This window comes from Rhinolophus hipposideros (assembly GCF_964194185.1).
Source record: "Rhinolophus hipposideros genome assembly, chromosome: 10".
Taxonomy (NCBI): domain Eukaryota; kingdom Metazoa; phylum Chordata; class Mammalia; order Chiroptera; family Rhinolophidae; genus Rhinolophus; species Rhinolophus hipposideros.
The window spans coordinates 38,750,472-38,764,281 of NC_138056.1; the positions used below are offsets into that span (position 1 = coordinate 38,750,472).

The window sequence follows — 13,810 nt, forward strand, 5'->3', positions numbered from 1 at the left end:
GGTAGTGCCACATAATATGGGGGAGACTGGAGAGGAACAGGGTTTATTTTTGCCTTCTTTTTCTCCCTTTTAAGAAAAAAAATCGAGACGTTTATTTAGTTGTGTTGTGAGTGACACCCATTAAATCTTGAAGTGTACATGCTGAGTGGGCAGTGAGTGCGTAAGCTGGGCACTCGAGAGAAAGGTCTGGGCTCGCCAGTTTAGGGGTGACCACCAAGACCTGGCAACTCAGGTCCTGCACTAGATTTGTACTGCCTACAGAATAAACACCAAAGTCTTAACTTGTATCAATTGGTCCCAGCTCCAAAAGACAGAATACAAAATTTCACACACTCTTAGCAGGCGGTAAGCTGACCATCTCCCGAGACGTGTCCTTTTCAAGAAGGAGATATTATATATTCCGGATCAGCAGTTCTTAAACATGTGTGATCAGTTACGGCCCCGCATCAAGAATTCACAGATCCTCCCGAATGTTAAAGAAATGTTCTCCAACACGACCATAAATGTCAGCACTCCGAGGAGAAAGCGGCGGACACCAGTGGCCACAGGAAGTTGGGAATGTCACTTCCCTTTCCTTTCTCCACCCCCAGCTCAGTAAAGGAAACGTCCATTACTGGTGTGCTGCACGCAAAAGCCTCACAGGAGTCAGGCTCCAGTACCTGTGGAATCAGAAGGCCGGTGTCCAATGCACTGTCGCTTACCAGCTGTGTGACACTCAGTAAGTCAGGCCTTCTTTGAGCCCAAGTGTCCCAGATATAAATAGAGGGGAGAAGGGAGTGCCTGCTTCACAGGGAGGTTATAGGGAGACTAGGAGAAAATACACGTGGGGAGAAGCTGGTATTTAGATGTAAGGAGGGGGTTCAGGGATCCTCAGGCACCTCATTCCATCACCTGCCACCTCCCCCTCCCCAAGTCTCTCAGTCTAAGGCCTGGCACTCCCTGCTGCAGCCCATTTAAACGCTAATCCAGCCTTGGTGGGAAGGACCCGGCAGCCCTGGGAAAGCCTGGAAAAGGGAGCCATGATTTGGCCTTCCAAAGGCTACTCACTCGTTGGGCATAACTGCAATCCCCAGATAAGTATTTCATAATTAAATTGGTTACAGTAGTTAGAGGACATTTTTTTGTCACCTTACAGGATGACAACCATCACCAAAATCAAGGTATGAAAATCATTTAATTAAATCTATAGACTTCTTTTGAATGCTTTTCTAAGACAAATGTGTCATTTTGATGGCACATTTGTGAGTTTTTAAAGTTTACTTTTCTTATACATGTTTAAGCACAAACTAGATTATTGGAGGTATAACTGGATACTCTTACAAGCAACGTGAATCGGTACAGCCTTTTTGGAGGGCAATTAGGCAATGATTCAAATGTTAAATGGCAAACTATTCAAGGCCAAAGTCCCACATTCTGGGCACCTAGATCACAGAATACCTTATGCAAAAGTTCACCAGTGTGTGCGACAATTTCCACGGCAGCAATGGTTGCAATGGCAAAAGATCAGAAACAACCTGCGTGTCTGCCAATATAGGAATGAGTCAATAAAGGTAACATGCATCCACACCATGGAGTACGACTGTTAAAAATAATAAGGCACAGTTATCTGTACATGTCAACTTGAAGAGATAACTGTAATAATTGGAAGTCAGCTATAAAAAGGAAAGCTGCAGAACAGTATGCACAGAGGGATTCCATTTTTACAAAACAAAAATAAAAATGAGTATTGGGGGTGAAGACAAAAGAGGTTGGGGGGGGGGACACAAGCAAATGAAAAAGTCCAGCACTATACCCAGGGAAGTCTCAAAAGTGTGTATTTTGGGGGAAGGTTTGGAGTGGTGGTGCGTGTGTGCGCGTGTGTGTGAGGGGGGGAGGCAGACAAGACTTTCTTCCTTTATATTAATGCACTTCAGTGTTGTCTGAATTTGTTACAAGTATACACTTTCATAATCACAAAAACAAAAAAATAAAGTGAAATCTCATAGGATAATAATTTTTTACAATTCCAGTGTTTGCAAGGACTCCCCTAAAGTAACGAGGGATGCAGCCCCTCCTCTCCCGTCTCTCCACACGAGTCTGGCTGAATGGGCATAAGGACTTGCCTAAGAAAAAACTAGGATGAGGACGGTATCCAGAACTGACAACCTCGCACTCCTCAGCTATTCCAATAAAGATTCTGCCAAATTACAGCCATTTCAATGAGATGGCCAATAGAAAGGACTAAGTGTCTTTAACTGTTCAAACTTACAACATCATAAATTACTGAATTAAAGCAATTCACTTGTTTTCAACCTCCCTTAAACACAGGCAATCAAATTTTATATCCTGCAGTAGCCAACATTTTATGTTGACTTATAAGTCTTGCTGAAGACTTCTTAAAGATTGTTACTGAGAGACTCCCACAGGGAGAGAAGGGGACTCAACTAAACCCAAAAGAGCCTCCAGAACGCATTATAGCTACGTGGGTTACCATAAAAATGACAACTTAGCAAGTGAAGTAACTTTCCTATCCCTGATCAAAGTTGCTAATGAAAATAACTCTAAATGGACGCACAGTATCTAAGAGACGCTGGTTAGTTCAGCAGAGACTACAGAATCAGTTCCCTGCAGGCCAGGTAAAGGGGCAGCAGCGGGGCGGGAAGGGGGCGACTGCTCAGCTCTGCGGTGAGGGAAGATGCGGTGAGGGAAGATGCAGCGCGGCCAGACCTTCCTGTGTTCGTGAAGAGCTGGAAATCCAGATTTCTAGACAATACCTACCAACTTGTAAATGTTAGCCACAGATTAAAAAGTTTTACAACAGCGTAAGAGCCACTGAATAAAATACACCTGCAGGCTAGATGCAGCCAGGACGAAGAGAGTCTTTAACCTCTGCTTAAAAGTATCTACATGTTTTTAAAAGGGTAATTTTTGTTCCATTTTATTTGTGGAAGGCTGGGAGGAGGCAGGGACATACTTTGGAAATGGAGATAAACACAAGAGGGTCGGCAGTTGATATTAAGAAAATATTTCTAACGTTGAAAAAACAGTGGTAGTTGTCCAGATCCAATTCTGAACAAACTGTTTAAATTTATTCGGTTATACTAGACATGGAATTCTGAAAGTGAGAATTTCTCTGGCCTAGAGGTAATTTCATTCCCACAATTTACTGCCAGTGAACCTACGAGAACTTACTGCACTGCTATGTATTACATGTTTACCATAAAACATTTAAAATACTAACAGCGACTACAGAAACGCTCCTCCCGGCCAGGTGGCATTCAGGCGTTGGGCTCTGGGGATCACCAACGGGGGTCAACCAGAGCTTCCATGCAAGATCCCGATAAAGGCCGATATGACAAATCTCCCTCCAAAACAACGACGACGAACTTAGACTCGACCTCCTAACACTGTGTTCCTTTTTTTTCCAAAGCCAAAACAAATAACAGATGCATTTGTGCTAATAATAATACTGCACATGATTTGCAATTCACAAAGTGCTTTTCTTACATGCCATCTCACTTACTCCTCACAGCCTGTAACTGTGCATTTTAGACTTTGTATCTTGTCCAAAGTCTTCTTACAGTTATTATTCACAGTATTACTTTTTTAGAACAATAATGATGACAGATAGTTGCTGTTTTCTACATGTCCGGTATAGAACTAGGCACATTTTCATTTCACATTATAAAAACCTCATGAAGGTGACAACCATTATTATATCACCATCCCATTTTACAGGTCAGGAAACTGAGGTATAGAGACCTTGGGTGGTCTGCTTTAAGTCACACCTCTAGCAGGCACAGAACTGACATTCTGAAGCAGGTTCTGATCCCACAGAGATGAGTGTAACCAGTGCCTTTCAAAGGCGTCCTTGTCGTGGAGGCCATCTGCACTTCAAGCCAAGCTCAGTTTGTGGCTGGCAAATGTCCCGAAGGCGTGGCTAACGTCCTTCCCGCTCCGCCCCCATGCCCATTTTCCCCACTTGGTCAGAAGCCACTTTTTTATTTTTATTTTGCCCACTCAAAAACAATGAGTCACTCGGAGCTCAGCCATCCTGGCCCTAGAGGGCCCTGGAGGCCTGGGGAAGTGTCCTTGGGGGACCGGGCTTCCCTGCTGCGGGGCTAAGCAGAGCAGCCAGTCACCTACCCAGCCTGCTGGAGTGTAGAGAGGGCTCTCACATCACTGCGATCTGACTAGGGTCTGGGAAGAGGGTCCCGAAGAAGTACCAAGGTGGAGGACAGGGGAAAGGGGGGCACCTTCAGCTTGGGAGAAAAGATTTATCTAACAGCTATGAAACATCTATTATTCAAAGCCCCACATTAGACCCCTGAGACAGGCAGAGTTTCTCATGTGTACAAGGATGAATTATGCAAGTAACACATCGAGCAAAACACACACACCCTTACACACCAGCACAGGCACACGCACACACAAACTACATCATGGACCAGCTTTTAAGGTAGTAACTTCTGTTCTCCTTTACTCAGTTCTGTAGACCCCTCAGCCCTGACTGTACAAGGTACTGTCAGGGCCAGTCCTGAGGGGCTCCGGAAACACGAGGAGGGCAGGCACACAGGTCATGACAACTCCTGGTGGTGAGAGCCATCCCCAGAGTGTGCGCCAGTCCAGAGGAGCAGAGGAGGGGGGGCTGGCTCCATCCTGGGAGGAGAAAGGAGTGAACTTCCTTACAAAGCGATGAGGTGGGGTTTGCAAGGTAGAGAAAACGACAAAGGCAGTGAGAAGAATAGACCCTGCCAAGGCACAAGTGCTTCCTTAGCACAGATGGTTCTGACATGGAAACAGGAGGTGAGGGCACAGGCTAAAACGTGGGGGGCCCTGGCGAGCCCCTTTTATGCCGACTCCCATGATGCAAGGGGCCAGAGGAACAGCGAGTGAGTGGCTATCTGGGTTGTCAGGCAGGCTGCCAGTCAGCTGTTAAGAACCTACGTAGAGAGCAGGCTCCTGCCATCCTGGGGCTTACGGGGGCTGCCCAGGGTGGGGGACAAATATTCAGTCATCTATAACCACACACATAAATGTCAAATGGCCTCTGTGATGAGTGCTGTGAATGAGTGGGAGGACGGGCTGCTAGAATGCATGGCATAGGGACATGTGGAGTCCAGAAGAATGGGTAAGAGCCTACCAACCCAGTCGGGCACTGGGGACAAACCCCTGCTCCCACGTCTGTAGTTCATGTGGGCCTCGGTTTCCTCGAATGGTATCTCTGGGGAAATGATGACAACATTTACCTCAGCCAACACCTACGAAGGCCCAAATATTAAGTGGTTACCCACCGAATACTCCGACAGAGCTGGCCACATAGTGAGCAATCACTAAGCAGCATATAAGAATAATGGTCATGGTGATGACAAGATCTTATCAGGAGTGGAGAAGGCTTCCCTACAAGAGGCAAATCAGCTGATGACTGAAAGGTGAATAGGCAGGAACTAGGCAAACCAGAAGGAAAACGCATTCCACGCTGAGGGAATGGCTTATGGAAAGTCCCTTGAAAGGGAAAGCAGCATCCTAAGCATTTCCAGCAAGGAAAGCAGTCCCAAGTGCCCGCTGGAGCCCCCTCTTCAGCAGGACACGTCTATGTTAAGCAGCGCTGCTTCTTCTAGGAAGCCTGCCCAGATTGCCACGAAGCTCCAAGTAAAAGCTGCTTCCTCAGCACAATTTCCCGGTTCTGTGGCAGAACTAGGAAGTGAAGAAGATGGAATGAGCCATCAGGCTAAAGGCCCCACATGAAATATGTTGGCTGTCACCTAGATGCACTGGGCCAGTCTCCATGTGGCATCTAGACACTGACCTGGCATGCGAGCCAGAGCCAGAGAATCATGCGGGACTTTACAAGGTTCCAGAAGAAGATACAGATGCCCTTGGGCACCTCCACGAAGGACCAGTCGCCATCCTCATCCCCCAGCCAGAAAAGAATTTTCAGCTGGATGGGGGGCGGGGAAGGGAGAAGCTGTCAGCAGTTGGCAAGAATCATTATTTTGGCTAATTTAGAAAATTTGGGATTCATCCAGGATAAAGCTGGGTGGACCTCATTCCTGAGCATTTCTTGATGGATTATTTTTCCTTTTGAATTGCTATTACTATCCCATCAACAACAGGAGTTAAAAAAAAAAAAGTCAGAAGTGAAGAATATAGAGACGTTCTATTCCCGAGGTGTAAGTATGCTGGGAAACACGACAGGCAGTCACAAACCCAAGCCCAAAACAGCCTAGGCCACGCTCAAAACTGAGAAGAGGGTGGCCCAACCAAGCTCCATGGCCAATGAACCTCCAATTTCAAATACACTTGATCATGTTGTAAATCTGCTATTTGGCTACACAAACAGATCTTGCTATCCTCACTCTTTCAACAAACACTGAGTCAGGTGCACTGTGCTGACACAAGAACACAGAGATTGTGTGTGTGTGTGTGTGTGTGTGTGTGTGCGCGCGCGTGCGCACGCGCGCTTCCCACCCGTAAGGAGCTCAGTTACTGAACATTACAGATAGTAAGTAAATCAACAGTTATGCTGATAAGTGCTTTGGGAGAGAGAGAAATGCAGGGTGCTCTGGGAGCCAAGAGGAAGGTCATGTCCAGGTCACAGAGAAGTCCAGGGTGGGGAAGGGAGGTTTCCAGAAGAGTGGAAACTTGAGTTACCGAAATGGGGAACAGAGGTGAGGCATTCCCAGAAAAAGGCCCAGCGCCGGCAAAGGCACCAAGAGGGACTGGCTATAGGAAGGCTGGGCTGAAACAGAAATATGGGTTAGGGAAAAGGGAAAGGAGGGACGTGGCCCAAGGCGAGATGAGGAAAGGACTGCAGGCCCATTGAAGGCGCGTAGGTATTACTCCAGAAGCACTGAGGAGCCTTTAGACAGTTTCCAGTAGAAAAAAGCCACGATCAGATGTGTGAGTTAGAAACATCAGGCTGATGGGCGTGTGGGGGTGGAATGACGGAGAACAAAGATGGACACGGGAAGACCAACGAAGAGGCTGTTAAAAAAATTCCACATGATGAGTCCGTAAATGGATGAGTGCAGAGGGAGAAGAAAGGGCTGAAGTGACAAATTAGGAAGATGGGCTCTTCAGGACACGCAAACTGGTGGCCGGTGACAGTTGAGGGAAGAGGACAGAGCCAAGAATATCTCCTGTAGTACAACTGAGGGGCTGCAGTCCCACCCAAGGCAGGCCACACACTGAGGGACACACCTGGCACCAGGGGAGGGATGATTGGGAGGTGCCTGTGGGGCAGCAGCTGGTAGTGAGGGGTGGGAGGAGGTTCTGGGCTGCATATGTAGATGTGGGTGACTCCCGGATAGAGGTGAGTGGATGAGTTCACCCTGGGAAAATACATGGGGTGAAGTGAAAGGGAACGAGCAACATGTTATTAAGCTAAGGATAAAGAAACCTGGCAGAGCAGACTGCGGAGGCCGAGTCTTGAGGCTGGAGGAGAACCAGGAGACGGCAGGCCAGGAGAGGAGAGTGAGCACCACCAGGGAGCGGAAGTGAGCTCAGCACGGCCAGAGACATGAGGTCAGAAGGGGGTGCCCTTGCTGAGGGGAGCAGCCACAGCCAAGCTAAAGAACTACAACGAAGCATGGATGGCTCAGCTGACATATCTATAGTCATCTCAACAAGCACCATTATGACTTTTTCCCCCAACAGCCTCGCGCCTCGCTTCCCCTGTTGGTGAGGACTTCCTGATGACCCTACTAAACTATCAGCCCCATCACCGCCGCGGCTTTCTCTCACATGACTTCAGAGCATGATCACGCCTGCCTGACCTTACATTACATTACTGCACATCATACATCTGTGCTGTCTACCGCCCCTGCTAGGACAAGGACAGAGCACTGGTCCTGTGTCACCTCCATAGCCACAGTGCCGAGAGCAGCACCTGGCACACAGAGGTTAAGCACCTAGCTCCAAGCAGCCTGGCTCATTGAAAGCAACAAATATTTAGTGAGCACACACTACTTGCCCAATACCATGTAGAGGATGGGGGCATGGAGGTAAACAAAATAGGACCCTGCCCTCAGAGCGTGACGTTGGAGGTGAGCAGAGAGAAATACAGAAAGTAGATTATAAAGAGCTAGAACTGGAATCTGACTGTCATGCCTTCTAGCGATATTTCCTTTCCAATCCCAAGGCTGCCAGCTTCTCTAACTAAAAGAAAATTTTATCTGGGAAACAGTTAAAGTGTTTGAAGTTTGGTCTTAGCCTTTTCCACAGATCCCACACTTCTTCTACCCTTTTAGTAGACTCCTAGGAAGTGGAAACACCCACTAGAGTCTCTGAATAGTTAACTGGAAGAACTCAATTTGTCTCTTGTCTTTCTTTGTAAGTGGGAGGGGAAATTCCAGGCTTAGATGGGAGAAAACAGGGAGCAGCATAAACCAGGCGCCAGATAGAGCTGGATTCAGATCCCCTGTAACCTTGGGCAGGTTACTCAACCTTTTTACGATCTGATTTCCTTATTGCTGAAATGGGAATACTATTTCCGGTGTCAGAGGTTGTTGCAAAGATGAAATAACTCAGCACTGTACCTAGTCCATAGTGAATGTTCAATAAATGGTGGCTCTAATCCAGTTACACCCATTGCTTTCATTCTCTATCTTTTAACTGCTGGAGTCACACAAACCAATCAAAAACAGCTTGGAATTCAAAGCACAGAATGGACACTCGAAATGCTCAGAGCATACATTGCTATCTAGTCCAATGACTCGGTACTCCAACTTAGGCAAATGCAACTATTTCCCCAACAGATCACTTCTTGTCTCATGGCAAGAGTCCAAACATGGGCTGGATTCCCTGGTACAAGTTGTAGCATAGCTACGAACACCACACCTCAAAGGGAGCATAAAAACACAATCGCAAGCCCAATGCACACACAAACTTCCAAACACAGCTTGGTTCCAGAGAAGGAAATGAGAACTAGTCATAGCATGCTCAAAGCTAAAGAAAAGGTTATTTTGACATGCAAATGCATAAATCTTATGTATCTCCCTTCTTTTACCACTCAAACACTCTATGATGGTCTATTTTACTAATGTCTCTGATTCTTTATTCCTTATTTATATCTGACCCTTTGCAACCTGGCTTCCTCTCCTTTCTCCTCTCCTGACATCACATTTCTCAAGGCCATCTGTAACCACTTTGTCACAAATTTGGCAGCCTTCCTACAGGTCCCTTCTCCCTGGTCCTCTTCCCTTCCTGGGACTCTCTCCTTGGCCTTTGGTTCACTTCCACCTTCTTCTTTCCATCCCAGAGTTACGAACAACCCCGAAGGCTCAGCCCTCTGCTCATCATGGGAGAACTTATTTAATCCTATGGCTTCCATTCTAATCTCCCGACCTATCCTTCTCAATCCTGGTTTCAACCCTGAATTTCCAGTTATCTACTGGACATTTCCTGTGGATAAACCACTGTAAGCTTGAATTCAAGGTTTCTAAAACCAGACTCATCAACCCCCTTTCTCCACCCTCCATATTCACACTTCTGTCAATGGTACCACTGGGAACTACCAAGTTTAAATTTTCATCTTCTTTGGCTCCTGTCTTTGAAGACTAAGAAGACCAGAAATCCTACGGTTTTCCCTTTGCAACATCTCTTCTATTGGTCCTTTGTTGTCATTTTTAACTCCTGCTAACCACATGAGCTCATGCCTGGACTGCTGCTGCCGCCTCTGAAGAGAGCCCATGCCTCTCGTCCAGACAGATATCAGACGAATGTTCCTAACATGTCACTCCTGCCATTTCATTTCTTTGTCCAAAATAATTTCAATGGTTTCCCACTGCCTACAGGACAAAGTCCAAATGCCTGGCATTCAGGGTCTAGAAAGGAGAGGGCAGACTACACCCCACAGCCCACATCCAGCTCACCACCTGTTCTGTACCTAAAGCTCTCTTGGAACACGGCACACCCATCATTTACATATAATCTATGGCTGCTTTCAAGCCACCATGGCAGAGTTGAGTAGCTATTACAGAGCCCACAGAGCCCACGAAGCCGAAAATATTTACTATTTCATCTTTCACAGGAGCGTTTGCTGACTCTGGTCCGGAACAATCAGACACCAGCAGATCCTACCAAAGTTCTTGCCCATAACTCCTTTGGACGAAGTTTTAGCTCCTGTAGGTCTGCTGCTGAACCCACTTTCTTGACATCTTACACTCATCTTCTCAACCCCAAAAAGCTCCTTTCACTCCTCCCTGGACTTCTCCTTCCAAACAAAACCGGAGTTCTACCTCTTCACGAGGCTGGCAGCATCCGTGCCCTGCCCCCCCAGATGTGCCTCCTCTGGCCCCCTCTGTGCAGCTACCACAGAAACCGACGGTGAGATTTCACTTCTCCTGTGAATCCTTTCCACCTCTGCTGTCGGCTTGGTAACCTCGACAGAGCAGTGCAAATGATAACTACCAATCCTCAACAGCTTAGTAAGACGGCATCAAACAAACTTACCAATGAAGGCCTAGGAGTCCACATTTGCAAAGTTAAGCTTGGGTCCAAAAGCATGCACTCTAGCCAGCACCACCTAAAAAAAACCAATGAAATGAGTTTAGCTTTAAAAGAGAATATTTATACATTTTCTTTAAACTTACAACTCCCAATACGTTTTCATTTACGTCTTCCCAGGATGCCCACCTCTGTTTTCCTGCCTAGAAAATGCTGCTCATCCTTCAAATCCACTGAACAGTCGTTCCCTGGAAGCCTCCCCAGGGCCCCAGGCAGGCCAGGCACATCCTGCTCTCAGCTCCTGTGAAACTCTGCTGAGACATTTATGGCAACACTTGGCACAATGCAGCATAATTGCTTATTTAGGAATGGGATCCCCACACTGTATGTAGGCTTATCAAGAGAATAGGTCTGGGAAATTCACTCCTTCAATTACCCCGACTGCCTAGCATACTACGGGCATTGAGATAGTCCTCAATAAATATTTGTAAAATGGGTGGAAAAGTAACCTACTCGGTTCATTAATGCATGCTTGGGTATCTAAAATTCTGCTAGGCTAAAATTTTCACCATACACGTGCATGCCTCAATCCCACTGCTTTGCATAAGCAATGGTTTAGCAGGAAGGATTAATGAGACAATCTTCTTAATGCACACCTTTGGAATGGCGCTCCCCTGGGCAGAAAGCTCCAGAGGCTCCCAGAATCTAAGAGGCAAGCCCAACTCTAGAGCCAGGCTGCCAGGCCTGCACCAACTGGCCCGGCTTGACCCTGCAAACTCAGCTCACATGTCTCCCCCAATGGACCCTACAATCCAGACCAGAAGGACAGACAGCAGGTCCCTTCCCTCCTGGCATTCCCTCTAGCTGGATGTCTTCCTCTGCTTCTCTCCACATTATCTCCTTCTACGGCAACGCCATCCATTTCAAACATTATATTCCAGACTAAGTATATTTTTTCTCTCCACTTTTTTTTAATGTGATAAAGTACACATAACAAAATTTACAAGCTTAGCCATTTTTAAGTGTACAGCTCAGAGTTATCAAGTACATTCATATCGTTGTGCAACTATCACCATTCATCTCCAGAACCCTTTTCATCTGCAAAACTGAAACATTACACCTTTTAAAGAATCACTCCACCTTCTCCCTTCCACCCACTCCCTGGCACCCCAAAATATGTACGGAACGAATGAATGAATGAACAAATGAAGACGTCAATTAATCTGACCTCAAGTATTGTCCCCTTCTGTTGGACTCCCATGGTACTATCTTCACACCTTAGATTGATTTCAATCAATCTTTTTTTGCACCATGCTCTAACGAACTGAGCTAAACGGCCATCCCCCAATCGATCTTAAATGACCCTTTGCTGGCACCATTTTATTATCTTTCAAGGTGGGAACTATGACTTATTTGAAAGGTTAAGCCTGTGTCCAAAAGCACTCATTGACCTATTGTCAATGCTGGATCCAACGGGCAAGTCTTAGTCTTCACCTCCTAGCTCTCGCTGCCAGTTAATCATTCCCTTGTGCTTGACTCCTCTCTTTACCTGGCTTCCAAGACAGCTCTCTTGGTTTTCCACCCTCCTCACTGACTGTGCTTTCCCTTTGCTGGTTCTTCCTTAGCTCTCCGCCTCTGAATGTCAGAGTGTCCCAGGGCTCAGTCCTTGTTCTCGTCTATTCTCCGTATTCCTTCAGTCACCCCCTTGGTGGTCTTACCTCGTCTCAGGGATTCACACATCACCTACGTGTATATGCTGGTATGCCCAGATGTCTCTCCAAGCCTGGGCTTCTCCTCTGCACTCCTGGCTAGTATATCCTACTGCCTGCTTCAAGTAAGACGTCAAGAGGACAAGAGGTCTGTGCAAGGCATGTTCAACGTCTCAAACTTAACATGTCTCACACAGACCCCTGACCTCCCCCCAGACCTGCTCCTCCCGGCATCTTACCCATCTCAGTTCTAGTCAACAGTCTTGCAGTTGCCCAGGCCAAAATATGTGGAGTTATTCCCATCTCCTCTCTTCTTCTTTTACTCCATATCCAATCCTCACCAAAACTGGTTTTTCCCTTCAAAATATATTCAGTCTGACCATTTCTCACCCCCTCCCCCATTCCCATCCTAGACTATTACAATCGCCTCCTAACTGGGGTCCCTGCCTCCCTGCTTGTCCTCTTGATGTCACTCCTACCTCCACCCATAGTGTTTTCTCAATAAGCGAGGGACTCTGTAACAACGTCAGTCAGATTATGCCATTTCTTTGCTCAAAATCCTTAAAAGTCTCTCTAGCACGGACAATGCCAAAGGGATGAATGTTTGTAAAGTAGCCGAGGAGCAGGCTGGTAGGAGAGGTAGGGTCGTCAGGCCAGTGTCCTCCTCCCATCCATCTATTTCTCAAGTGGCAGGCAGTCCTGACTGCATTTCCTATTATCTGACTTCTTAAAGAAAGGAAACTTTTTAAAGGGAGAAAAATACAATCGATCAGCTTCCTTTTCCAGTTAGTGCAGCACTAGAAGCCAACAACACTCATATTTCTCAAGAAGCAGTATGTCGAGTCTGTCACAGTTAACTAGTTTCCAAAGATAAAGCGAGCCTTCCAGAGAACAGTCATTGCCCCCTGGTGGTGGTGGTGAATCCTCCTGAAGCCCCTCTTCTCCCTGCTCCCTCCCTCCAGCTGGTCACCAAGCCCTGTTTGCCTAATTGTCTCTAGTCTATCCCTCTCCTCCAGCTCACTGATGCTGTGGCTGGAGGTAAAATCCAAATGAAATAACTAAGGTCTCACCAGCTCTCCTCAGAGCTCCAGCAGCCTCCTAACCAGTCTCCCCACCTCTAGTCATTTACTTATTTCCAACCACAACTTCATATAGTGTCTGCAATCCTTTTAAGTAAACCTAAATTTGATCGAGTCCCCTGTTTAAAACGGTCCAAAGAGTTCCTCGAAGCCACAGTAAATACTGTTTTGTTTTGTTTGTTTGTTTGTTTATCTTACCTAGATGCTTTTCTTCTGCTTTCTTCTTCAAAAGACCTTGCTTGCTCCAACGGGGATGGGCAAAAGATTCAGCCCAGACTGAAGGACTCCACTCCTTAGCAACAGTGACTAGTCCAAAAGGATAAGCACATCACCCACCCCAAACTTGGCCAACTGGAGCCTTTCTCGAGACTTGATATGTGGATGCACAGAAACCAGTTATCCCTTCGTTGGAATTTTTCAACGGGGCCTGTCAGCAGTGGTGCTCCCACAGGGAGGGTGCCTGTCTGTGGTGGAAAAGACTGATGCCAACATGGAAAGAGCAGAAGGCACGGAGCCCGCCAGACCACCGGCAGCACCCGCTCCCACTGTGGAGCCCCTTTCTTTTGTGAACTCCTGCAGCATCTTTCCTAGTGA

General features: G+C 46.8%; 1 protein-coding gene across 8 annotated transcripts in view; it reads right to left on the reverse strand.

The window, feature by feature from the left end:
* Positions 1-13,810, reverse strand: part of BMAL1 (basic helix-loop-helix ARNT like 1) — a gene marked incomplete at its 5' end in the record, with an annotated part of 98,406 nt that overhangs the window by 59,334 nt on the left and 25,262 nt on the right. For 5 of the 8 annotated variants that reach the window (XM_081063965.1, XM_081063960.1, XM_081063962.1 and 2 more), the window contains one exon: positions 10,435-10,507. The exons of the other annotated variants lie outside the window; for them this stretch is intronic. The remainder of the gene's footprint in view (positions 1-10,434; positions 10,508-13,810) is intronic. 8 annotated transcript variants of the gene reach the window in all.